The sequence below is a fragment of the Tachyglossus aculeatus genome, chromosome 6 (assembly GCF_015852505.1).
Source record: "Tachyglossus aculeatus isolate mTacAcu1 chromosome 6, mTacAcu1.pri, whole genome shotgun sequence".
Lineage (NCBI taxonomy): Eukaryota > Metazoa > Chordata > Mammalia > Monotremata > Tachyglossidae > Tachyglossus > Tachyglossus aculeatus.
In genome coordinates, this window is record NC_052071.1 from 13,046,990 (window position 1) to 13,061,369 (window position 14,380).

The following is a 14,380-nucleotide window of genomic DNA, read 5'->3' on the forward strand; positions in this document are numbered from 1 at the left end:
ATCATCATTATTATTATTATCCCATTATTATCCCATTCTCCCATTGGAGAAGCAGCGTGGCTTCGTATTTATTGAGCGCTTACTATGTGCAGAGCACTGGACTAAGGGATCTTCGGGGCCCACCTCTGAAGCCCCTCGTTTGCCCCCCCAACCCCGTCGAGGTTCAGCCTCCGGGAGGAAACTCATTTGGCCCGGCCGCTCGGAAACGCTCTGCGGGCGGAATGTGCGTCCGGCTTCCAATCCAATAAATTAAGATCTTGTTTGTTCAGAAATGACTCCCACCCACCCCGCCAGCAAGCCCCATCCCTGCTCTAATTATTTATTAGGTCTTCTTGTTGGCGGAGGGGGCGGTTTTCACCCTGGATTCCCACTGTTGGGTAGGGACTGTCTCTGTATGTTGCCAATTTGTACTTCCCAAGCGCTTAGTACAGTGCTCTGCACACAATAAGCGCTCAATAAATACGATTGATGATGGATTTTGTTTCCATTCAGCAGACGCTCACATGGTGTGGGGTAGGAAGCAGCCAGACGCTGGTCTTTTAGACTGTGAGCCCACTGTTGGGTAGGGACTGTCTCTATATGTTGCCAATTTGTACTTCCCAAGCGCTTAGTACAGTGCTCTGCACACAGTAAGCGCTCAATAAATACGACTGATGATGGATGATGGATTTTGTTTCCATTTAGCAGACGCTCACATGGTGTGGGGTAGGAAGGAGCCAGACGCTGGTCTTTTAGACTGTGAGCCCACTGTTGGGTAGGGACTGTCTCTATATGTTGCCAACTTGTACTTCCCAAGCGCTTAGTACAGTGCTCTGCACACAGTAAGCGCTCAATAAATACGACTGATGATGGATGATGGATTTTGTTTCCATTTAGCAGACGCTCACATGGTGTGGGGTAGGAAGGAGCCAGACGCTGGTCTTTTAGACTGTGAGCCCACTGTTGGGTAGGGACTGTCTCTATATGTTGCCAATTTGTACTTCCCAAGCGCTTAGTACAGTGCTCTGCACCTAGTAAGCGCTCAATAAATACGATTGATGATGGTCTCTGATTCAGTCTTTGACCGATTCTGCTCCCATCTCTGATTCGCCTTTCCAGCTGGGATTGGCGCCGAGGCTTCGGGCGTGAGCCAACGGAAGCAGCGTGGCTCAGTGGAAGGAGCCCAGGCTCGGGAGTCTGAGGTCACGGGTTCGAATTCCAGCTCTGCCACTGGTCAGCTGTGTGACTTTGTGACACACAGCTTTGTGACCGTGTGACTGTGTGACAGTCTTTTAGACTGTGAGCCCACTGTTGGGTAGGGACTGTCTCTATATGTTGCCAATTTGTACTTCCCAAGCGCTTAGTACAGTGCTCAGCAGATAGTAAGCGCTCAATAAATACGATTGATGATTGATGATGACTTTGGGCCGGGTCGCTTCACTTCTCGGGGCCTCAGTTCCCTCATCTGGAAAATGGGGATTAAGAATGGGAGCGCCCTGTGGTATGTTTGGTTTTGTCTCCCCCTTTTAGACTGCGAGCCCACTGTTGGGTAGGGACTGTCTCTATATGTTGCCAATTTGTACTTCCCAAGCGCTTAGTACAGTGCTCTGCACACAGTAAGCGCTCAATAAATACGATTGATGATGATGATGACAAACTGACAGTGCTTGGCACGTAGTAAGTGCTCATCATCATCATCATTATTATTATTATCCCATTATTATCCCATTCTCCCATTGGAGAAGCAGCGTGGCTCAGTGGAAAGAGCCCGGGCTTTGGAGTCAGAGGTCATGGGTTCGAATCCCGGCTCTGCCACATGTCTGCCGTGTGACCTTGGGCGAGTCACTTAACTTCTCTGAGCCTCAGTTACTCCATCTGTAAAATGGAGATTAAGACTGTGAGCCCCATGTGGGACAACTTGATCACCTTGTATTCCCCCCAGCGCTTAGAACAGTGCTTTGCACATAGTAAGCGCTTAACAAATGCCATTATTATTATTATTATTCCCTCATTCCTGCTTCAGAAGGGGTAATCCACAAATAATCCAGATCTTTATAAATATATATGGATAAATAAATATATAAATATATATATATATTTTACATATATAAATGTATATTTATAAATATATATATATATATATATATATTGAGAGACAGGGATAAAAATAGAGAGAAATTGAGAAAGGCGAGAGAAAGAGCTGTCCATTGAGCCTAAGACAGCAATACTGATGGTGAAATTTTTCATGATGATGTGAGTCAGTCAGCCGTATTTACCGAGCACTTACAGTGCTCAGAGCACTGTACTAGGCGCTTGGGAGAGTACAATAACAATAATCATAATAATGACAATGGCATTTATTAAGCGCTTACTATGTGCAAAGCACTGTTCTAAGCGCTGGGGAGGTTACAAGGTGATCAGGTTGTCCCACGGGGGGCTCACAGTCAATCCCCATTTTCCAGATGAGGTCACTGAGGCCCAGAGAAGTGACGTGACTTGCCCAAAGTCACACAGCTGACAACTGTCAGAGCCGGGATTTGAACCCATGACCACTGACTCCGAAGCCCGGGCTCTTTCCACTGAGCCACGCTGCTTCTCAATACACCAACATAACAGACGCATTCCCTGCCCCTAAAGAGCTTAGAGTCAAGAGGGGGAGAGGCGTGGCCTCCAAATGGAAATGTGGCTGACAATAATAATAATAATGATGATGGCATTTGTTAAGCGCTTACTATGTGCCAAGCACTGTTCTAAGTGCTGGGAGGGATACAAGGCAATCAGGTTGTCCCATGGGGGGCTCACAGTCTTAATCCCTATTTTACAGATGAGGTAACTGAGGTCCAGAGAAGTGAAGTGACAATCCCTCCTGCCTTCTGCTCCCAAGAGGAATTCTTCTTGTGGAGGTTTTGCATTGGTGTCCGGCGCTGCTCTCTTTTCTACTTCTTGATTCACTCAACTCGTTCAGTCGTATTTATTGAACGCTTAGTGGGATCAGAGCACTGTACTAAACGGTTGGGAGAGTACAATATAATGATGTGATCCATGCATCGCCCCCTCCCCCGGGCCTGATGTCTCTGTTCCAGCCGGCCGGCCGGACCCCCTAGCCCCCAACCTGCCAACTCCCAGATGTCTGGCCAATCCTGGGCCACCGGGCTGGTTGCTAAGGAATCAGTCCCTAAAGGTCCCATCCCAATCTGAGCCCCAGCTACTGCAGGTTGGAAAGTGGGGACCAAAGGAAGGAAGAGAGGGAGGGAAGGAAGGAAGGAAGGAAAGAAGGAAGGAAGGAAGGGAGGGAGGGAGGAAGGGAGGAAGGGAGGGAGGGAGGAAGGGAGGAAGGGAGGGAGGAAGGGGGGAAGGGAGGGAGGGAGGGAGGAAGGGATGGAGGGAGGGAAGGAAGGAAGGGAGGGAGGGAGGAAGGGAGGGAGAAAGGGAGGAAAGGAGGGAGGGAGGGAGGAAGGGAAGGAAGGGAGGGAGGGAGGGAGGGAGGGGAGGACGGGAGGGGAGGAAGGGAGGGAGGAAGTGAGGGAGGGAGGGAGGGAGGGAAGGAGGGAAGGAAGGAAGGAAGGAAGGGAGGGAGGGAGGGAGGAAGGGAGGAAGGAAAGAAGGGAGGGAGGGAGGGAGGGAGGAAGGAAGGAAGGAAGGAAGGAAGGAAGGAAGGGAGGGAGGGAGGGAGGGAGGAAGGAAAGAAAGAAGGGAGGGAGGGAGGGAGGAAGGGAAGGAAGGAAGGGAGTGGAGGAAGGGAGGGAGGGAGGGAGGGAAGGAAGGAAGGGAGGGGAGGAAGGGAGGTAGGGAGGGAGGGAAGGAAGAAAGAAAGGAAGTGAACGAAGAAGGGAGGAAATGTGGGAGGGAGGGAGGGAAGGAAGGAAGGAAGGAAGGAAGGGAGGGAGGGAGGGAGGGAGAGAGGAAGGGAGGAAGGGAAGGAGGGAGGGAGGGAGGGAGGGAGGGATGGAAGGAAGGAAGGGAGGGAGGGAGGGAGGAAGGAATGAAGGAAGGGAGGAAGGGAGGGAGGAAGAGAGGAAGGAAGGAAGGAAGGAAGGAAGGAAGGGAGGGAGGGAGGGAGGGAGGGAAGAAGGAAGAAAGGGAGGGAGGGAGGGCAGGAAGAAAGGGAGGTGGGAGGGAGACAGACAGACAATTGTACATGAGTGCTGAGGAAGGTGTAAATAACGGCCTACATAGCAGAGAGTTCCCAACTTTGCAGTCATGAACACAGAGCGGAGACGCCCGTGTTGATAGATGACTGTAGGTTTCAGCCCAAAAGAACATGAGATGCGGTGTGGCCCAGAGGAGGGGGCCGCGGGACGGGGAGCCAGGCGTCCTGGGCTGTCATCCCGGCCCTACCAGCGGCGTACTGGGTGACCCCGGGCAAGTCACTCCCCTTCTCCGTGCCTCAGTTCCCTCATCTGTAAAATGGGGTTAGAACCCCGGCTCTCCCTCTGCCTTAGGCCGGGACAGGGACAGATGACCTTGTATCTACCCCGGCGCTTGGCATATAGTCAGCGCTGAAGAAATACCACGATTATGACTATTATAACTATTTATGACTGACACGGAGACACTTAAAGAACGGAGAATTGATTGCCCTCTGCCTCCCCCCACCCCTAGAGCTTGAGCTCATGGCCGGCGGCCCCAGAGCGGATCCGATCTCACGAACAAGAATCCATCTGAAATCTCCTCGGGAAGAGGCCCGGCCCCTGCCAGGATTTTCCAAGCCATTCGATCCCTGAATTCTCCAATCCCCAAATCATCTCCCAGGGAGGTTACTGATAGAATGGAAAACCGACTTTTTCCATCCATAAAGACGTCGCCTCGGGTCCCTGCCGAGGCCTGCCTTCCGGAGCATCTGGATGTCCGGAGATGCGGTCAGTGCTCAGCAACCTACTCTGATGGACACGTGGAAGAGAAGCCGAGGGGAAGCAGGGTCATTCGGGGAAAACTCTGCCCGGATGGAGACTGGAAAACAAGGCCTGACGGGAAAACTCTGCCCGGATGGAGACTGGAAAACAAGGCCTGACGGGCAGGCCGAGAAATGGCGCGCTGAATCCATACAGACCAGGCCCGGGAGTCGTCAGGTCGTGGGTTCGCTCTGCCCGGCTTTGCCACTTGCCTGCTGTGTGACCCTGAGCGAGTCATTTCACTTAATTAATTAATGATGGCATTTTTAAGCGCTTCCTCTGTGCCAAGCACTGCTCTAAGTGCAACCACGTTGTCCCACGTGGGGCTCACGGTCTTAATCCCCGGTTTACGGAGGAGGTCACTGAAGCACAGAGAAGTGAAGCGACTTGCCCGAAGTCACGGAGCTGATAAGCGGCGGAGGCTGAATTAGAACTCACGACCTCTGGCTCCCAAGCCCGGGCTCTTTCCACCGAGCCACGCTGCTTCTCACTTCCCTGGGCCTCAATTACCCCTACTGTAAAATGGGGATTGAGACTGTGAGCCCTATGTAGGACAGGGGAGGTGTCCAACCTGATTTGCTTGTACCGTCCCAGAGCCCGTCTCACAGTAAGAGCCTAACAAATATCACAATTATTGTTATTATTATTATTATTAATTGATTAAAGCAGACCCCGGGGAGGGACAGAGGGCAGCGCGAGCCCAGATTGCTGTAGACTGGAAGCCCCTTGAGGGCCGGGAACGCGTCTACCAACTCCGTTTTATTGCCCTCTCCCAGATGCTTAGTACAGTCCTCTGCACACAGTAAGCGCTCAACAAATACCATTATAGACCGACTGTATGATCAATCAATCAATCCTATTTATTGAGCGCTTACTGTGTGCAGAGCACTGTACTAACCGCTTGGGAAGCACAAGCTGGCAACATATAGAGACGGTCCCTACCCATCAGTGGGCTCACAGTCTGATGGATAGGCTAGCCGCAGGTTCGCTGCTAAAGACAGCGTGACGGCACGGCCTAGTGGCGGGAGCCCGGGCTTGGGAGCTGGAGGGCGTGGGTTCGAATCCTGGGTCCGCCACTTCATCATCATCAATCGTATTTATTGAGCGCTTACTGTGTGCAGAGCACTGTACTAAGCGCTTGGGAAGTACAAGTTGGCAACATATAGAGACAGTCCCTACCTAACAGTGGGCTCACAGTCTAGAAGGGGGAGACAGAGAACAAAACCAGACATACTAACAAAATAAAATAAATCATCATCATCATCACCAATCGTATTTATTGAGCGCTTACTGTGTGCAGAGCACTGTACTAAGCGCTTGGGAAGTACCCTGGGCAAGTCACTTCACTTCTCTGGGCCTCAGTGACCTCATCTGGAAAACGGGGATTGAGACGGCGAGCCCCAGGTGGGACGACCCGATTACCCTGTATCGACCCCAGTGCCCAGAACGGTGCTTGGCCCATAGTAAGCGCTTAACAGATACCATGATAATAATGATACTATATATTATATTACTGTTAATAATTACTATTATGATCTTATATATTATATTACTTATTATTATTATTATTATTATTGTTATTATTATTATTATTATTATTATTATTATTATTATTAGACTTCTCCTTTGTGCTGTCCTTCCCTCCAGTTGCTGATCTGTGGAGCTGAGCTGAATCCAGCAGAGGGCTCCCTGTCCATGCCTCTTCCCGCCCAAAAAACCGGGAATCTCCAGGACAGGGACCAGGACCAGGGTAGGGAAGCCTTGAATTCCCATCCTGGCTGTCTTGTTAGGTTGGGTGACCCTGGGGAAATCACTTCAGCCCCGCTGGGCCTCCGCTGACAAGTGGGGATTTATTTATTTATTTATTTATTTATTTATTATTTATTTATTTTGCTTGTACATATCTATTCTATTTATTTTATTTTGTTAGTATGTTCGGTTTTGTCTCCCCCTTTTAGACTGTGAGCCCACTGTTGGGTAGGGACTGTCTCTATATGTTGCCAATTTGTACTTCCCAAGCGCTTAGTACAGGGCTCTGCACACAGTAAGCGCTCAATAAATACGATTGAGCGCTTAGTACAGGGCTCTGCACACAGTAAGCGCTCAATAAATACGACTGATGATGATGATGACGGGGAGACTCCACCCCACCCTCTTTGGCCTCCCAGGAAATCACAAATACATTCTGATGTATTTATTGAATAATAATAATAATGATGGCATTTGTTAAGCGCTTCCTATGTGCAAAGCACTGTTCTAAGCGCTGGGTGGGGGGATACAAGGTGATCAGGTTGTCCCACGTGGGGCTCACAGTCTTCATTCCCATTTGACAGATGAGGGAACTGAGGCTCTGAGAAGTGAAGTGACTTGCCCAAGGTCACACAGCAGACGTGGTGGAGCCGGGATTCAAACCCATGACCTCGGACTCCAAAGCCCGGGCTCTTTCCACTGAGCCACACTGCTTCCCTTGCATTGAATTATGCAATCCATTCAATTTCTTTATTCACTCAACCGCATTTATTGAGCGCTTACCGGGTGCGGAGCACTGTACTAAGCGCTTGGGAAGTACAAGTCGGCAACATATAGAGACGGTCCCTACCCAACAACGGGCTCGCAGACTATTTATTCATTGATATTAATGCCCGTCTCCCCTCTCTAGACTGTAAGCTCGCTGTGGACGGGGAACGTGCTGACCGACTGTTATGTTGTACTCTCCCAAGCACTTAGTACGGTGCTCTGCACACACAGAGTAAGTGCTCAATAAATTCATTCATTCATTCATTCATCCAATGGTATTCATCTAGACTGTGAGCCCACTGTTGGGTAGGGACCATCCCTATATGTTGCCAACTTGGACTTCCCAAGCGCTTAGCACAGTGCTCTGCACACAGTAAGCGCTCAGTAAATCCGATTGAATGAATGAATGAATTGAGCACTTACTGTGTGCAGAGCGCTGTACTAAGCGCTTGGGAAAGTACGGTACAGCAATAAACAGTGACACTCCCTGCCAGCAACGAGCTTACAGTCTAAATACGACTGATCGGGACACTCTACAACTTCGGAGTTCATGAAAGACAACTAGAGCACAGGGCTGGGAGCCGGGAGACCCGAGTTCTAATCCTGGCTCCGTCACTTGTCGGCTGTGTGACTTTGGGAAAGTCACTTCACTTCCCTCAGCCTCAATTCCCTCATCTGTAAAATGGGGCTAACATAGCTACTGTCCCTTTCTTTATAGACTGCGAACCTTGTGAGAGATTCACTCTCCTGGTTCTCCTTTTATGTCTCTGGCCGCTCCTTCTCAGTCTCTCTCGTGGGCTCCTTCTCTGCCTCCCTAACTGTGGAATCCCTCACAGTTGGAGAACTCATTCCTTCCCATAGCTTCAACTTCCACCTCTATGCGGATGATTCCCAAATCTACATCTCCTCCCCGATGTCTCTCTCTCTCTGCAGCCTCGTATTTCCTCCTGCCTTCCGTCCATCTCTACCCATACGTCCCGCCGCCACTTCATTCATTCAATCGTATTTATTGAGCGCTTACTGTGTGCAGAGCACTGTACTAAGCGCTTGGGAAGTCCAAGTTGGCAACATATAGAGACGGTCCCTACCCGACAGCGGGCTCACAGTCTAGAAGGGGGAGACAGAGAACAAAACAAAACATATAAAATAAAATAAAGAGAATAAACATGTACAAACATATATACATATATACAGGTGCTGTGGGGAGGGGAAGGAGGTAAGGCGGGGGGGGATGAGGAGGGGGAGGAGGGGGAGAGGAAGGAGGGGGCTCAGTCTGGGAAGGCCTACTGGAGGAGGTGAGCTCTCAGTAGGGCTTTGTAGGGAGAAAGAGAGCTAGCTTGGCGGATGGGCGGAGGGTGGGCAATCCAGGCCAGGGGGAGGAAGTGGGCCGGGGGTCCCCACTGTTGGGCAGGGACTGTCTCTATATGTTGCCAATTTGTACTTCCCAAGCGCTTAGTACAGTGCTCTGCACACAGTAAGCGCTCAATAAATATGATTGATGATGATGATTATGAGAACGAGGCCCAGTGAGGAGATTAGCGGCAGAGGAGCGGAGGGTGCGGGCTGGGCTGGAGAAGGAGAGAAGGGAGGTGAGGTAGGAGGGGGTGAGGGGATGGAGAGAGCCTTGAAGCCCAGGGTGAGGAGTTTCTGCCTGATGCGCAGATTGATTGGTAGCCACTGGAGATTTTTGAGGAGGGGAGTAATATGCCCAGAGCATTTCTGGACAAAGACAATCCGGGCAGCGGCGTGAAGTATGGATTGAAGTGGGGAGAGACACGAGGATGGGAGATCAGAGAAGAGGCTGATGCAGTAATCCAGACGGGATAGGATGGGACCTTGAACGAGCAGGGTAGCGGTTGGGATGGAGAGGAAAGGGCGGATCTTGGCAATGTTGCGGAGCTGAGACCGGCAGGCTTTGGTGACGGCTTGGATGTGAGGGGTGAACGAGAGAGCGGAGTCGAGGATGGCACCAAGGTTGGTAAGGGGAGGTTGGCTGGAGACGGGAAGGATGGTAGTGCCGTCAACAGTGATGGGAAAGTCAGGGAGAGGGCAGGGTTTGGGAGGGAAGACAAGGAGTTCAATCAGACTCTCCCCCTCCCCCGGGAAAAAGGCCCTTGCTATCATCACTCACGTTACATTAACGACAACCTCATTCGCACCTACTCAGCCCTCCCATGCTATAATAATAATAGCATTTATGAATCGCTTACTATGTGCAAAGCACTGCTCTAAGCGCTGGGGAGGTTACAAGGTGATCAGGTTGTCCCACGTGGGGCTCACAGTCTCAATCCCCATTTTACAGATGAGGTAACTGAGGCACAGAGAAGTTAAGTGACTTGCCCAAAGTCACACAGCTGACAATTGGCAGAACCGGGGTTTGAACCATGACCTCTGACTCCAAAGCCCGGGCTCATCTCCACTGAGCCAGGCTGGCTGTTCACTCCTCTCCCCAGGTATCTCTGCTCCCTGACCCCCCTTAACAGGTCCACCCTACTCCAGCACATAATAGTTTGTATCTGCTCTCTGTGACATCGTTATCTGCCTATTTTATTATTGCCATAGCACGTTAATCGTTAACCACCCTCCTTGATGCCACGGCCTACTTCTATCATTGCTACTGTTTTATCGCTTCTGCATTTCAACTGTTAACCTCCCGCTGGGCTGTCATTTGCCCTGCTGCCCTCACCATGACCTTCAAGCTTAACACGTCCAAGACAGCACTCAGCTTCCCACCCAAACCCTGCCCTCCCCGTGATTTTGCCATCTTTCTGTCTCACGAGCCCACAATCCGGGTGGCATTTTCAACTCATCTCTCTCATTGAGCCCCCACACTCAATCTTTTAGCAAATCCTCCCAGTTCAAGCTTCGGGACATCAAAAAATCCGCCCTTTCCTCTCCATCCAAACTGCTAGGGAGTTGATCCTATCCCGCCTTGACTACTGCATCAGCCTCCTTGCTGACCTCCCTGCCTGTCGGGTAGGGACCGTCTCCATATGTTGCCAATTTGTACTTCCCAAGCGCTCTGCACACAGTAAGCGCTCAATAAATATGATTGAGTGAATGAATCTCCCCACTCCAGTCCACACTTGAGCCCACTGTTGGGTAGGGACTGTCTCTATATATTGCCAGCTTGTACTTCCCAAGCGCTTAGTACAGTGCTCTGCACACTGTAAGCGCTCAATAAATACGATTGATTGATTGATTACCTCCGCATCAGAGGGAAAATCCTTACCATCGACTTTAAAGCACTCATTCACCTCGTCTTCTCCTAGCTTACCTCTGTGTGTGTGTGCTCTGCACACAGTAAGCGCTCAATAAATATGACTGAGTGAATGAATCTCCCCACTCCAGTCCACACTTCACTCTGCTGCCCGGATCATTTTTCTGCAGGACCACTCGGTCCATTTTTCCCCTCTCCTCAGGAACTTCCAACGGTTGCCCTTCTACCTCCGCATCAGAGGGAAAATCCTTACCATCTACTTTAAAACAATCACCTTGTCTTCTCCTAACTTACCTCTGTGTATGTGTGCTCTGCACACAGTAAGTGCTCAATAAATATGATTGAATGAATGAATCTCCCCACTCCAGTCCACACTTCACTCGGCTGCCCGGATCATTTTTCTCCTCAGGAACTTCCAGTGGTTGCCCTTCTACCTCCGCATCAGAGGGAAAATCCTTACCAACGACTTTAAAACACTCAATCACCTCGTCTTCTCCTAACTTACCTCTCTCTGTGTGTGCTCTGCACACAGTAAGTGCTCAATAAATATGATTGAATGAATGAATCTCCCCACTCCAGTCCACACTTCACTCGGCTGCCCGGATCATTTTTCTCCTCAGGAACTTCCAATGGTTGCCCTTCTACCTCCGCATCAGAGGGAAAATCCTTACCAACGACTTTAAAACACTCAATCACCTCGTCTTCTCCTAACTTACCTCTCTCTGTGTGTGCTCTGCACACAGTAAGCACTCAGTAAATGTGACTGAATGAATGAATCTCCCCACTCCAGTCCACAGTTCACTCTGCTGCCCGGATCATTTTTCTGCAGAACCACTCGGTCCATTTTTCCCCTCTCCTCAGGAACTTCCAATGGTTGCCCTTCTACCTCCGCATCAGAGGGAAAATCCTTACCATCGACTTTAAAACACTCAATCACCTCGTCTTCTCCTAACTTACCTCTGTGTGTGTGTGTGTGCTCTGCACACAGTAAGCGCTCAATAAATATGATTGAGTGAATGAATCTCCCCACTCCAGTCCACACTTCACTCTGCTGCCCGGATCATTCTTCTGCAGAACCACTCGGTCCATTTTTTCCCTGTCCTCAGGAACTTCCAACGGTTGCCCTTCTACCTCCGCATCAGAGGGAAAATCCTTACCATCGACTTTAAAACACTCAATCACCTCGTCTTCTCCTAACTTACCTCTCTGTGTGTGTGCTCTGCACACTGTAAGCGCTCAATAAATATGATTGAGTGAATGAATCTCCCCACTCCAGTCCACACTTCACTCTGCTGCCCGGATCATTTTTCTGCAGAACCACTCGGTCCATTTTTCCCCTCTCCTCAGGAACTTCCAATGGTTGCCCTTCTACCTCCGCATCAGAGGGAAAATCCTTACCATCGACTTTAAAGCACTCAATCACCTCGTCTTCTCCTACCTCACCTCTCTGATTTTCTACAACAATCCAGCCCAAATATTTCACTCCTCTACTCACTGAACCTCGATCTCAACTATCTCACCGCCCACCTCTTGCCCTCATCCTGCCTCTGGCATGGAACATCCCCCTCCTTCATATCCAACAGATTCGCTCCTCCTTCAAAATCTAATTTAATCAATCAGTCAATCGCATTTACTGAACGCTCATCCTGCCTCTGGCATGGAACAACCCCCCTCCTTCATATCCAACAGATTCGCTCCTCCTTCAAAATCTAATTTAATCAATCGCATGTACTGAACGCTTACCGTGTGCAGAGCACTATACTAAGTGCTTAGAAGACTACAATACAACAGAGAAGGCAGACACGTTCCCTGCCCATAACGAGCTTACAGTCTAAATTATTATTATTATTATTATTATTATTATTATTATGTGCCGTCGAGTCATTTCCTATCAATAGCGACTTCACGGATATACTTTCTCCAGAACGTTCTGTCCTCTGCCATAATCCACAACCTCTCTAATGGATCTTCCGTTATCGTTGTTACGGTCTCTTTCCATCTTGCGGCTGGTGTAGAGGGAGATGCTAAAAGCTCACCTCCTCCAAGAGGTCTTCCCTGACTACAGCCTCATTTCCTCTTCTCCCACTCCCCTCTGTGCCGCCCTTGCATTTGGATGTGCAAACTTTCTTCACACACCCCTCAGCCCCACAACACTTACGTACATATCCTTAATATATTTACATTAATAACAATAATGGTATTTGTTAAGCACTTACTATGTGCTTTCACTGTTCTAAGTGCTGGGGGAATACGAGGTGATCAGGTTGTCCCACATGGGGCTCACAGTCTTAATCCTTTCTAGACCGTAAGCCCACTGTTGGGTAGGGACTGTCTCTATAGGTTGCCGACTTGGACTTCCCAAGCGCTTAGTACAGTGCTCTGCACACAGTAAATGCTCAATAAATACGATTGATTGATTAATCCCCATTTTCCAGATGAGGGAACTGAGGCACAGAGAAGGTAAGTAACGTGGGAAGCAGCGTGGCTCAGTGGAAGGAGCCCGGGCTTTGGAGTCAGAGGTCAGGGGTTCAAACCCCGGCTCCGCCAACTGTCAGCTGGGTGACTTCGGGCAAGTCACTTCACTTCCCTGGGCCTCAGCGACCTCATCTGGAAAATGGGGATGAAGACTCTGTCTCCCCCTTTTAGACTGTGAGCCCACTGTTGGGTAGGGACTGTCTCTAGATGGTACCAACTTGTACTTCCCAAGCGCTTAGTACAGTGCTCTGCACATAGTAAGCGCTCAATAAATACGAATGATTGATGATGATGATCTGCTTCCATCCATCCCAGCGCTTAGTTCAGTGCCTGGCCCATAGTAGGTGCTTAACAAATACCACAATTATCATCATCTACGACTGTGAGCCCGCTGCTGGGTAGGGACTGTCTCTATATGTTACCAATTTGTACTTCCCAAGCGCTTAGTACAGTGTTCTGCACATAGTAAGCGCTCAATAAATACGATTGATTGATGATGATGATCCGCTTCCACCCACCCCAGCTTAGTTCAGTGCCTGGCCCATAGTAGGTGCTTAACAAATACCACAATTATCATCATCTACGACTGTGAGCCCGCTGTTGGGTAGGGACTGTCTCTATATGTTGCCAACTTGTACTTCCCAAGCGCTTAGTACAGTGTTCTGCACATAGTAAGCGCTCAATAAATACGATTGATTGATGATGATGATCCGCTTCCACCCACCCCAGCTTAGTTCAGTGCCTGGCCCATAGTAGGTGCTTAACAAATACCACAATTATCATCATCTACGACTGTGAGCCCGCTGTTGGGTAGGGGCCGTCTCTAGACGTTGCCAACTTGGACTTCCCAAGCGCTTAGTCCAGTGCTCTGCACACAGTAAGCGCTCAATAAATACGATTGATTGATTGATTGATTGATTGTTAAGAGGTGACCCGTTCAAGCCTCCAGATTTCATCTTGTTGGGCAGGGTGAGGCGAAGCTTTATCACCCTGCTTCCCGGAGGCGGAGGCAGAGGATGGCAGAGGCGTTCCCAGGGGATGGGGAGAAAAATTGGTGAAATTTTTCTCCCCCGCAGATGGCTTATCGCAGTAAATGTTTGGGACGCCGCCAGCGGCCAAGGGCGTCAGCTGAATTTTTTGCTCCTCTCCAGCCCCTGCCCCGCCGCGATGTCAATCTCCAGAAGCTCGTCCCCAGCCACCTGGCATCCCAGGAACTGCCCTGGTCCTCTAGCTTCCCTGTAACTCTCTGAATTAGAACCCAGATCCCTGCTCTGGGTCCCACCCTGGTACCCACCCA